Source organism: Musa acuminata, chromosome BXJ2-11 (assembly GCF_036884655.1).
Source record: "Musa acuminata AAA Group cultivar baxijiao chromosome BXJ2-11, Cavendish_Baxijiao_AAA, whole genome shotgun sequence".
NCBI classification, from domain to species: domain Eukaryota; kingdom Viridiplantae; phylum Streptophyta; class Magnoliopsida; order Zingiberales; family Musaceae; genus Musa; species Musa acuminata.
Window position 1 is genome coordinate 27,456,882 of NC_088348.1, and position 13,119 is coordinate 27,470,000.

Here is a 13,119-nt window from a genome sequence, read left to right on the forward strand (position 1 = left end):
TGGAAAGGTGTGAAAAATTTTATCAAGAAATTTGTTGCTGAATGTGATGTTTGCCAACGTCACAAAAGTGAGACAATAGCCACCCCAGGCTTACTACAGCCCCTCCCTATTCCTGATGCTACTTGGACCGACATATCTATGGATTTCATTGACAGTCTCCCATCATCTCAAGGAAAGAGTACTATACTTGTAGTCGTGGATAGACTTACAAAGTATGCTCATTTCTGTGCTTTACGACATCCTTATACTGCTGCAAGTGTTGCTCGTACTTTTGTGGACAACATAGCTAAATTGCATGGGAGTCCCCGTTCAATTGTTAGTGACAGAGACAAGATTTTTACTAGCTCCTTCTGGACAGAACTTTTTCGTTTACAAGGTACTCAGCTGAATATGAGCACTGCTTATCATCCACAAACAGATGGGCAAACTGAAGTGGTAAACAGGTGCCTCGAAAATTACCTCCGATGTTTTACTAGCGATAAACCGAAGGAATGGGTCAAATGGCTTCCCTGGGCAGAGTGGTGGTATAATACCTCTTACCATTCTTCTATTAAAATGACTCCATTTGAAGCAGTTTATGGCCAACCCCCACCTACAATTACAAAGTATGTACCTGGTTCTTCTAAAGTTGATCAAGTGGACAAGGAATTGATAGATAGAAATAAGATTATTCAGCTTTTAAAGGATAACCTCACAACCGCACAAGCAAGAATGAAACAAGCTGATAAACACCGAAGTGAACGAGAATTTACTGTAGGTGATTGGGTTTTCCTTCGTCTTCAACCTTACAAACAAACTTCCATAAAGGTCCGATCTTTCATGAAGCTATCTCCTCGGTTTTTTGGGCCTTATAAGGTATTAGAACGCATTGGACCAGTGGCCTACCGCTTGGATTTGCCTACTAGCTCTAAACTACATCCAGTCTTTCATGTTGCATGCCTTAAAAGGAAATTGGGTGACGATGCAATAGTTCAGTGCCACTTGCCAGACACTTCTACTACTGGGGAAGTTCAAGCTCAACCACAGGTCATACTTGATCGACGAGTTGTCATGTACCGCAGACATCCTGTAACTGAAGTGCTGGTGCAATGGGCCAACTTACCAAAGGAAGATACCAACTTGGGAGTCCTACAACATGCTAAAGGAGAAGTTTCCAGAATTTGATGCTGCTCAGCCTTGAGGACAAGGCTGAATTGAAGGAGGCGGGATTGTTAGGATCCTTTTATTTTTCCTTTTATTTTCTGTGCTTTCCTTTTATTTTCTGCATATTTATTAAGTCTGTTTAGTTTAGCTAAAGTCGGAACTCTATAAATAGAGATGTAACTGCTTCTTTTCGCTTATCTATGAAAAATACTATTTTGTCTTTTGACAAACCTTTGGAGGCCGATCCCCTCGAAGCGATCAAGGAGGGCCGATCCCCTCGAAGCGATCAAGGAGGCCGATCCCCTCGAAGTGATCATCCCCTTCCCTTCTTCTTTTTACGATAAGACTTTAGGGTCTTATCAGTAACATCAAACTTCATCTATAAATACCCCCAAACTCTAAAGAGAATAAAAAAGGAGGAACTCACTCAGACACAAAACACTCAGAGGCTCTTCTTCTCCCTCATCCACAATCCCCTCCACATCTTTCTCTAACTTGATCGTCGGAGGGGTCGGGCCGAGCTCCCGGCCCGACCTGTGTGCAGGTGCGAGACAGTGTCGCCTCTTCCCGAAGCTGCGACGGAGCTGCCTCTCGACCCGAACCGCCGACCCGACCTGCCGAACCGACCTCCTGTAACAGATTGGCGCCGAGAGACCCCGAGGGACGCCGCCCGAGATCCCCGACATCCGGACCCCCGAACCGAGCCGCGACGGCCCCAAGGCCACAGCTAAAAAAGTTACTTACCGTAACACCTTCTGAGGTGTTGATCGAGAAGGCTGTCAAGTCTTTGGTTGAGTATGGATATCCTCTTCCCTCTCGGTCCTCGTTCGGCCTTCTTTGCTTACACCTGATCATTTCTTTATGCAGAACCTACATTACTACATAGTGCTTGTAGATTGTGTTCAGGACGTTAGTCGGATAATCAGCAGTCTAGGGGATAAGAATGCTGAGCTCCGTGGCCAAATCGAAGAATTGAAAGCGAGGGCGGTGCCGGAGGCGGTGGCGATGGCCAAGCAGAGGGCCGCCGACTTGGAGGGGGAGGTTGCATGGCTGAAGCTGGAGCTCAATGGTGCTGGCCAACAATAGGCGAGTCTTCGGGAGCAGCTGAAGGAGTCTCATGAACGGGTTCACTTGATGGAGGGCGAACTGTTGGACCTATTCTGGAGCCTGGAAGAGGCTCGCACGTCGACGAAGAAGGCTAAGGAGGCTCTCGCGGAGGAAACCCAAGCGGCCCCTGCAAAGAACCAAAAACTGATTGAAGAATACAAGGAGTCCCATGGATTTTAGCTGGGGCTGCAAAGGTCGGGGTAGGTCTCGTATGAGTACAGATACCAAGTCACCATGTCACGGTTTCGGGCTCGGTTTCCTGACCTGCATTTTGATGTGGATCCCTTCTCATGTCTTCCCGAGGATGATGACGTTGAGATGCCCGGGGAAGTTCCTTTCGATGACAGTGCGGAGCTTCCCAGGGCCTAGGCTGCATCCCCCTTTCCTTTCTCTTTCTTTTTTGATGGTCACTCACTGCCATTTTGTCTTGTATGCCACGACCGATTGGGCAATGTAAAAAAAAATTTATTAATGAAACTCCCTTTGCCACTTTCGCACGTCCTTCCTTCTTTCTTTTATCGATAGGGCTCTTGCCCGACAGACTTTTCAGACGTAAATCTTCTCTAAATTTGATATGTGTCATGTCCTCGGCACTAATCGTCCTTCCTATGTCGCCAAGCGATAAGTACCGTCTCGGACCATTATCGCTACCTCGTAAAATCCTTCCCAGCTCGGAGCTAGCTTGCCTCAAGAGTGAGTTGGGTCGCTTACCTCGGCCTTTCATAGGACAAAGTCGCTAAGCTGTCACGGACTTAGCTAGTTTTGCCTAAGTCGTGCGGCACCCTTGCGTGTCCGTCCGCAAAGGTCAGCCTCCCCGAAGCCTCCCATTGTCCCTTAGGACCAACAAAAGAGAGAACGAGTTAGAGAGAACGCCTCAATCGGGATCCACAAGCAAACATCTCCGAAAAATACTTCATAGACAATGCAAATTATAAACTGACTTTACAAGCTCTGAACAGTGGCACAACAAAGGGTAAAATGGTCCATTACAGACCAAAAATCTCTCGCACGTGTCCACATGACACAACCTTTATTTACAAGCCTAAAGAGGCCACCAACCCAACTAAAATGGGACTATTAAGCCTTCGGCCGCCCCTCTACATGCTGTACAAGGCATGAACATGCCAAAAGACACGGACATACATAAGCATTACATCAAACATCTTGTTTCGAAGTTTGTCCATGACATTCTCCCCCACTTATTCCTTCGACGTCCTCGTTGAAGCCTTTGTCGACACTGCAACTCCTCGCCTTTGTTAAGTCTTCAATCTTCCGCTCTAGCTACAATGCGCCTCTTGGCTCCTTACTGCTCTCCGCTGTTGTTTTTGAGTAGTCGAACATTTGATCCGCCATGCTGCTTCAACTCACCAATGACTCTGACTCTGGTGTGGGGTTGGCTGAGTTGTGTTGATCCTTGTTGATTCCTGCAGATCCCCCAGATGAAGGAAAAGACCATCCTTACTGTGCCAGTCTCTCAAATTCCTCATGCTGCTTGAACTGGGTGGATGCTTGTTGGAGCTTTAACGAGCATCGTCTCGCAAACTTCTGAAGTTTTGGGTCCTTCCTCCACAAAATTTGCTCATTGGCTCTTCTTTCACTTAGTTGTCACATCCAAGTAGGTTCGCATCACTTCCGCTTTCGATTGGCATTTCGTTGGGAAATGAAGCGGACAATCTACTCACAGTAGCACTGATCACCATTGGTGAGGATTTGACAACTATTGTCTTCCATTATCTTCGAAGGGTCTTTGAACTTGTGCAGAGCTCTTCTGCTGGATAGATAAGAGAATTGGGGTACTCGGTTTCGCCCATTCTCTTAAGAGTTGAGAAGGCAAAAGGTTACTTGACTTCGCCTGCCTCCTCGAGGTTGTACTCCATGCATCGAGCTGGTTACTAGCCTTCGCATGCTCTTTACTCACACTTCTGAAGCACTTGAAGTGTTTGCACTTCTTGCGTTGAGTTAGTTACTGTGATTCACCTTCTCAATTCCATTGAACTTCTGGAATGCAGGAAGTTTTCACCCCGACTTGGAGTAATTCTCTCATAGGTTTGGTCGCATCTGGGATTGTACCGTCTTCTCCATCAACCCTGCCGCCTACTCCACTGAGTAGCAAAGGTATAGCATCGCGTACTGCCTGCTTCGTTCCTTGGTTATGCACTCTTGCATGACCCGAAGTCCTTCACTTTCGGCTATCTTGATGAGAAGCACATTGACACCGGTCGTACGAAGTTCTTCGGCCTCTGCCCTTCAGCCTTGTCTCGGTACTTGGAGATTGCCTCTACATTCTCCACCTCCTCGGCCCCTTTCACGACCAAGCGCTCTCCCTCCATAAGAGCAAGGGATCAATGACCTTCACGGAAGTCCCGCCTCTGCGGTACCATGGCACTGCCATGCCCATGACACTACTATCCGTCGCCTCGCATCTACATCCCTTTTCTTTCATAATCAGTAAATATGCCTCCGTGACACTCCTTCGAGTCCACCTCCATTCTAACTGATTGCTTGATTTTGGGTAGCTAAGTCCCTCTGGACTCGTCGTCGCTTCCTCGCCCCTTTCGACCCCCTGCTTCAATACCTCTGTGTTCTCCAAGCAGTCCGTTTGGTCGATGGAAAGACAGACTGCAACTCCCATGCATGGCCTCTACCATCACGTTGTAGGGTGTGCACCGATTCTGTTCTCCTTAGCTTCCTTGGTAGCAACGTTCGCTTACTCGGCCTTGTCCTCTGACTTGTCGGGCTCCCTTAAGCGAATATGAGCTCTGGAGCAGTCTAACTCTCCAGCTGCTTCGATCATACCTCTGCATGATCAAGTCCCTCCCATGGGACTCACTAGTACTTGCATTCGAACTTTTCCCTTAGTGGAACACAACCCCCATATGCTGATGACCAAGGTTTTCATTCGATGTAAAATTCGATGCATGCCTGGAAGACCCGCCTCTGCGGTACCATGACCTTCACTCCTTGAATCCATAGCCCTTCTTGCCGTCGTGTTGTTCACCGAAGTGGAGCTTCCAATAGCTCCTGATCATACCTCCGTATGATCTAGTCCCTCACGGGACAAAGTCGTGTGTATCGCATTGCCACGAACTATTCCACCACGATCCGCTGCACCATGTCGCCTCCTGGTGACATCTCCATTGCATTCTGATCCTTGTGGAATAAACTTGAATTGTGAACCCTCCATGTGTGGCCTCTGCCAACACATCGCAGGGTCTCTTCCACCTTCGATTTTGTTCGCTCCTTTGGCAATCGACCTTCATCCACCCACTCTTGGGTCACACCTAGATGAAGCACCGCTCTAGGACAGTCTGTCGCCTAGTAGCTCCCGAAGTACACCGACTTCACTATAATTTGTGCACCATTGTCTGGATCCTGGGCCTCTGCCCCTACCAACACAATCTCCGCTACGCACTGCTTCCTTCATGGCAACTTGAATGGCAACACTGTGGCATATTCTTCAAGAGTACCCGCCTCTGCGTCCTCTTGCCTCGTGCTAAGGCCTTCTGAATCCCAACTTCGCCTTCGCAAATTGAGTCGCCTTAGTTCCTCCATCAAATGCTCCTCCAAGATAAGGTGCATGTGCCCAGAAGCTCCCTTCGTCTTTGGCACCATGCAAGATGAGTCCGCTCCGTTAGAATGAAGGACCCATAGAATAACATGATCCTACTCTTGCCTCTGCAAGAGTTCATGTCCTTGACCTCTGTCTACGGAAAGCACTGTGCCTCTGCTCCATGTTCCAACTTCTATGCTGGCTCCCTTTATGCGGCTTGGGTACTTCGCCAAGTTACACCCAAGTTGCTCCGCTCCTCGTTTTTGCATTGAGTCGATGGTGGCCCTCGCGCCCACCATTCCACGGGTCAGCCCTCCCTTGAGTCCGATCTCCACATTGACTCCAAGTATGCCTTCATTTAAGTTGCTTTGGGTCGCTCCCCCACTTGATCTCGCAATGCATCCACCAATGCATTCTCTCAAGCGAGATCATGCGACGACTCCTCGCCGCTTGCTCAGTCCATCGAGCTTCGTGGAGTTGTTGTTTGTTGAGGTACTCTTCCTCAACATGTGAGGTATGTCTCACATGATTCTCCCTCTGGAGAGCCGGGACTTATCCCTCCTGGATAACTGTCCCATTAGAGCAACATCTCTCTTCGTTTCGGAGACCACTATCCCCTTGGACTACGCCTGGCAGAGAGGTGCAACCGCCCCTAACAGAGGTAGCACCGCCCAGAGGCTCAGTCTTCGAGCTCTGCCAGGCGGTGCAACCTCTCCAGTCAGGAGGTGCAACCGCCTGATCCCGGAATTCCGGGATTTGATCGTTTTGAGCTCCAAATTTGAACTGGGTTGGGGCCTATAAATACCCCACCCGTTCAGCACTGAAAAGATACATAACCACACTGAATTCCTGATATTTTCTGTGATTCTAAGAGCTCAAATTTGTGTTAAGTCCAAAAGTTCTCCTCTTTCTGTTCTTCAAGTCTTGAGTTGTAAAGAGAGGAGAGAAAGGTTCTGTAAGGGTTGTCTCCTGAGCCCGTCAAAAGGAGTGAAACTGTAAAAGGGCAGTTGGCCTTCGCCTATTGAAGGAAGGCCTCTAGTTGACGTCGGTGACCTCGTCGGCGGAGGAAGCCAAAAGTGGAGTAGGTCAAGACTGACCGAACCACTCTAAATCTCTGGTTTGCTTTCATTTTGAGCACTTTATCATTACTGCAAACCTCCTACATAGCTACTGCTCTCTGTGCTTTTACGAAGAAGTTTCTAAGTTCTGTTCTTTCCGAATCTGCATTCAGACGTAAATCGGTGTTTTCGTACGATCTCTACATTACGATTTACACTTACGTTTTGATTCTATTTATAACTGCAAATTGTCTTCTGCGCTTTTATGAACGAGTTCCTCTGTAGTTTACGTCTACGTTTTGATTCCATTTATAACTGCAAACTGACTTTTGCGCTTTTACGAACGAGTGTCTAAGTTCAGATCTTTCCGAATCTACGTTTTGACGTAAAATTGTGTTTAGACGCAAACTGCGCTTAGACGCAATCTGAGCTTTGACGTAATCTGCGCTTAGACGCAAACTGCGCTTAGACGCAATCTGAGCCTAAGACGCAAACTGCACTTAGATGCAAACTGCGCTTAGACGCAATCTGCATTTAGACGCAAACTGTGTTTAGACGCAAACTGCATTTAGACGCAAACTGCGTAAACTGCGCTTAGACGCAAACTGTGTTTAGACGTAAACTGTACTCAATCATAAGTAATCTTAGAATCGGCTTTTGCATCAAAATAGTTTTTATCAAACGAACGCAGCTTTCGTTTTTAATCGCTGAAAGATTTCCACTGCACTAATTCACCCCCCCCCCCCCCTCTTAGTGCTCTCGATCCTAACAATTGGTATCAGAGCCCGGTTAACTCTCAAACGGATTAAAATCCAAGAGAGATGGCTTACGCCGGAAACCAAGAGGGCCATTCCATTACACGTCCACCCATGTTTAATGGGACGGACTACACCTATTGGAAGACCCGAATGAGGATCTTCCTTATTTCTATGGACGTTGAATTCTGGAATCTTGTTGAGAATGGTTTTTCAAAGTCTTCTCTTCCAATGATCGATTGGAACGATTCGGAGAAGAAGGCTTTCGCTCTTAATGCAAAGGCTATGAATGCCTTATTTTGCGCACTTGACAAAAACGAATTTAATTGTGTTTCGATTTGTGAAATTGCATTTGATATTTGGCACACACTCGAAGTGACTCATGAAGGCACAAGTAGAGTGAAAGAGTCAAAAATCAATCTTTTGTTACACTCTTTTGAACTTTTTCGGATGAAACCGAGTGAGACTATTGGCGACATGTTTACCCGCTTCACGGATGTTGTCAACGGTCTAAAAGGACTCGGAAAAAGTTTTTCGGATTTTGAGCTCATAAATAAGATACTAAGATCTCTTCCTAAGAGTTGGGATCCTAAAGTCACTGCTATTCAAGAGGCAAAAGATTTAAATAACTTCCCTCTTGAAGAACTAATTGGGTCATTAATGACCTACGAGATGACTTGCAAAGCTCATGAAGAGCAAGAAGACATCCTTCCAAAGAACAGGAAGGATATGGCACTTAGAACTTTGGAAGATCACTTGAGAGAAAACTCAAGTGATGAGGACTGTGACGATGACTTGGCACTTCTAACAAGAAAATTTAAAAAATTCATTAAAAGAAACAAGTTTAAGAATGATACTAAAAATAAACTTGAACCCAAGAAGGATCAAGTTATTTGCTATGAGTGCAAAAAGCCGGGACACTATAAGAGTGATTGTCCCCAAGCCAAAAAGAGAACAACAAAGAAGAAGGCGCTCAAAGCAACATGGGATGATTCAAGCACATCTGAGGAAGAGGAGTCCAACACCGAGCAAGTTGCTCATTACGCCTTAATGGCCATCGGAGAGGAGGTAACGAATTCATTAAATGCTGATTTATCTTTCGATGAATTATTAAATGCTTTCAATGACTTATTTGATGAATGCAAGAGTATCAGTAGAAAATACAAATTGCTGAAAAAGGTGCATGATAGTCTTACTTGTGATTTTGACAAGTTAAAAGTTGAACATCATGATAGTTTAAATTCATGTATCAAATGTCATGATTTAGAAACTTTCCAAAAAGAAAACCTGCTACTCAAGGACACCTTGAAGAAATTCGAGGTTGGTAGCAAGTCATTGAACATGATCCTTGCAAACAAGGGTCACGTTCCAAAAAGAAGTGGAATTGGATTTGTGAGAAGTCCTCACCTAAATCCAACCACCTTTATAAAAGGCTCCATCTTACATGTTCAACACCAAGCAAAATGCAACTTTTGTTGCAAAATTGGACACAAGACACATTATTGTTCATTCAAGAAAATTAGTCCAAACAAATTGATTTGGGTTCCTAAAGGAACCATGATAAACTCTATGCAACATGATAAACAATGTAGATCTATCTTTGAGGCACCCAAAAGCAAATGGGTACCTAAAAATTATCCTTTCTTGTAGAAACCCACACCATCAGCTAGGAGCAAGAGATGATACCATGATAGTGGATGCTCAAGGCATATGACCAGAGATCCATCTCAACTCTCTAAGCTCACTAGCAAAGACGAAGGCTATGTCACCTTCGGAAACAACAACAAGGGTAAAATCACAAATACGACCTAGATACAATCCTGTTTAACTTTTCAAGAATTAGAAACGTATGATTCTGAAATTCACATATCCCTGGATTTTCGAACCCATCAATTTCATCCTTTCATAACCTTCCAACTTAACTCGTATCATGAAATGACTAACTCTGTCATGATCTTGCAAGACTTATCAACTTGAAGAAACTATCACAAATTTGTGTACGACATTGGAAATGTGCACGTTAAAAATCTACCTTGATCGTACCAAAGTCCCTATCTTAAAATGAAAATTCTTACGTAGGAGAAGTTGAATGAAAACTCTCCTCAAGACGAAAAAATTTCAGATCAAGTGCTCACCAGGCGGTGGCACCGCCCCAGCACCTCCAGCTGTCTTGGGTTGCAAGTGGTTGCACCGCTCCAGCCAGAGGTGCAACCGCCCGCAACTCTGCCCTCTTTATAACTCAAGCTAGGGCCGGCGGTGAAACCGACCCCAACTCATTTCCTTCCTTCCTCTACTCTCCTAAGTCTTCTCCATCCCCATTTCCCTCATCTTAGCATCCCAAATACTCTTCATTTCGAAGCAAAGCATCAACATTCCTTCCCTCTCTTGAAGTTCCCTCTCTTGAAGATCTCATTAAGGTAATCTCTAAAACTCTGTTTCTTGATTCATTTGCTTTTGCTCATCACTATTATTCTAAACAGCAGTAGTTATGGGATCTAGAAGATCCTCAAGGGACAAGGGAAAGAGGAGATTAGTAGAAGATTTTGATTCCACCCTTTTCGACTCAAAATACCATGCTGAAAAATTTTCCTCTTTTGAACTTAGGAATGTTAACAAGGGAAAATACGTAGATTTAAGTGAGCTAAGAGACTTAGAAACAATCCAGTGGTTTGCAAACTTAGATCTACTCCCTATCCTACAAATTAATGAACCCATCTATCCAAGACTAGTAAGATTGTTTTACAACAACATACTAGTGGATGAAGAAGAAAGGATGTCCACCTATCTCTTAGGACAACATATTTCGATTACGGATAGATTCATTTGCGACATGATAGGCATTCCCATGAAAAGTAGAGGACTTTACTTTAGAGGAGCATGGGATGATGAAAATGTTGGAACAACATATGTTGATGCCCTACAAACAATTTTTGCTAATCCGAACTTAGAATTTGTTCCTAAAAGTTGTGAACATTTACTGCCTCTAAACACTAAGGTACTTCATCACATCCTAACTAGCATCATTCTTCCTAAACAATATCATCATGATGAAGTAAGCCAATTAGAATTAGGAACTATGTATATGATCATGAAAGGACATGACATCTGCCTTGGTTATCTAATCCAACAAAACATGTTAGAACTATCTAAGAAAGACATGATGCTCCCATATGGTGGTATGATAACTAGAATAATGAAAGCCTATGATATTCTAATACCACCGGAAGAAGAAGTAATAAAAGTAGATAGATTCAGCATAATTAATAAAAATCTACTTCACCGACTGAGATGTTTTTATAGAAACGGTAACTGGGTTAGAATGCCAAGAAGAACTGATCCCCCTCAACCTGAACCAGAACCGGAAACACCTGTCTTTAGGGGTACCCAATCTCCTCCGATCTGTCCCTTTGAGGAAACACATCTATTGGAGCAAACTCACACGTCATCTGTCGAAGACATCGGGATTCGGATGGATCGATTCGAACAAAGACAAGAACGACTTGAACATCGACAAGATCAAATCCTAACTGAGCTGCAGCAAATACATCGACAATTTGATTCTTTATTTAGGCACTTTAATCTTCCACCTCATGAATGAGCTTGTATGAATACTATCATCCGCTGTTGTTGTAAACTCCTCATGGACTTTATCTTTGATATGGCATGTTGAAAACTCCTTATGTTACTCATCATGAAGGATTTTGTCTTTAATATGATTACCTGCTATGTTGTAAACTCCATGTGTTACTCTTTAAGCATATGCAAAGTCACAAACACCTCTTGTTGTTTATCTCGGATTTTACATTAAAACTAAATGTTTTGTAAACCTTATGCCTTGATAAATATAAAGTGACATACCAATGTAGTTGATAAGTCAGCAATATGACTTTGATACGAAACATCAACTAGCTGATATCTTTACAAAACCACTAAGTGAAGAACAATTTGATCTCATAAGAAGAGAATTAGGAATGTTGATGTGTCCGAATACTTAAACTAGTTAAAATTATTTTTCGGACGTTATTGATTACTATTACATGCCTTGGTATCACTTGATCAAATAACATGTTGAAAATTATGTGACAAATGTTTTTGAAAATCAGTAGCTTACTCATATCCGAATGCATGTAAGAAGTTCATCTTATTTTCGGTTTGAAATAGGATTTTCCTGTACACTCTTATGAAAACCTTTTGAAAAATGAGTTTCCTCCTTCAAGCAACGAACTATAACATAACAAGGAGAAGAGATATTCAATGCATGTCAAGCCTTTTTGCGAATCACATCTACCATGCTTTTTGCGAATGCTACCATGCTTTTTGTTGATGATAAAGGGGGAGAAATATATGAATTGATATGTTTGCTAATATATGAATTGATATGTTTGCTATCACTAATGATGATATGATCACTGATGCTGATATGTTTGATGATATGGTTGCTATCACTGATGCTATGATTAGGCCATACTTGCATCACCAAGAAAAATATGATTGCCATATGCCTTGTATCAAGATATCAAACAAAAAATTGCATCGTACGAACTGACATCTTACCATGTGATGAAATGTGTACATCATGTAATGATATCAAAATCTTGCTTCACAGCTTTACATATCGATATCTTACAATATGATGATTTGCTACAATTACAATCATTCAGACTTGTTAAATTTGTAAATGTATGTCAAGCCTTGACATCATCTTCAAAGAGATACATTATGATAGGAATCATAATGGGAATATGTCTCCTGAATTTATAAAGTTTTTAAATTCAAGAAGTATGGCATATTGACAGAGGGAGTTAAGGTTAACTCCATTATCAATTGATTGTCATCATCAAAAAGGGGGAGATTGTTGAATCTCGGATTTTGATGATGAAGTCAATTGACAATTGTTTGTCTAATCAGTGTGTTGAGATAAGTGTGCAGGATTAACTACGATGAAAGTAAGACATGCAGCAGGAGTTGCGCGGGAGTCATGACAATGATCACGTTGGGAGTTCGAGAGCTCGACGGAAGTTCGGACAGTCGTCGGAGGTTCTGCGGGAACAAATCCGAGAAGTCCAGAAGCTTGCCAAAGGAGCTCGTCGGAACTTGCCAAGTGGATCGTCGCAGTCCAGGAGTTTGCCGGAAGTCCGCAGGAGCATCACTGAGGGTTCATCGGATGATCGACGGAAGTTCGCCGGAAACTCGCCGGAAGAAACGAGTGACGCACCGAAGCAAGCTGCAGAATATGTCTTAGGAAATAATCGTAGTTAGCACTTTGATTAAGTTAGAAATGGGAGGTGATCCCATTAGCTTAATCTTGGGGCAATTGGGCCCCTGAAGAACTCAAGTTGGGTCGAATGGTTTAACCCATTCGGACCCAGGTTGCTGTGGGAGGTGCAACCGCCCAGGCAGGGAGGTAGCACCGCCCAGGCTATGTCTCCCAGCGAGACTGGGCGGTGCAACCGCCCCAGCCAAGAGGTGCAACCGCCCAGGGCTCAGTCTCCGAGCGAGACTGGGC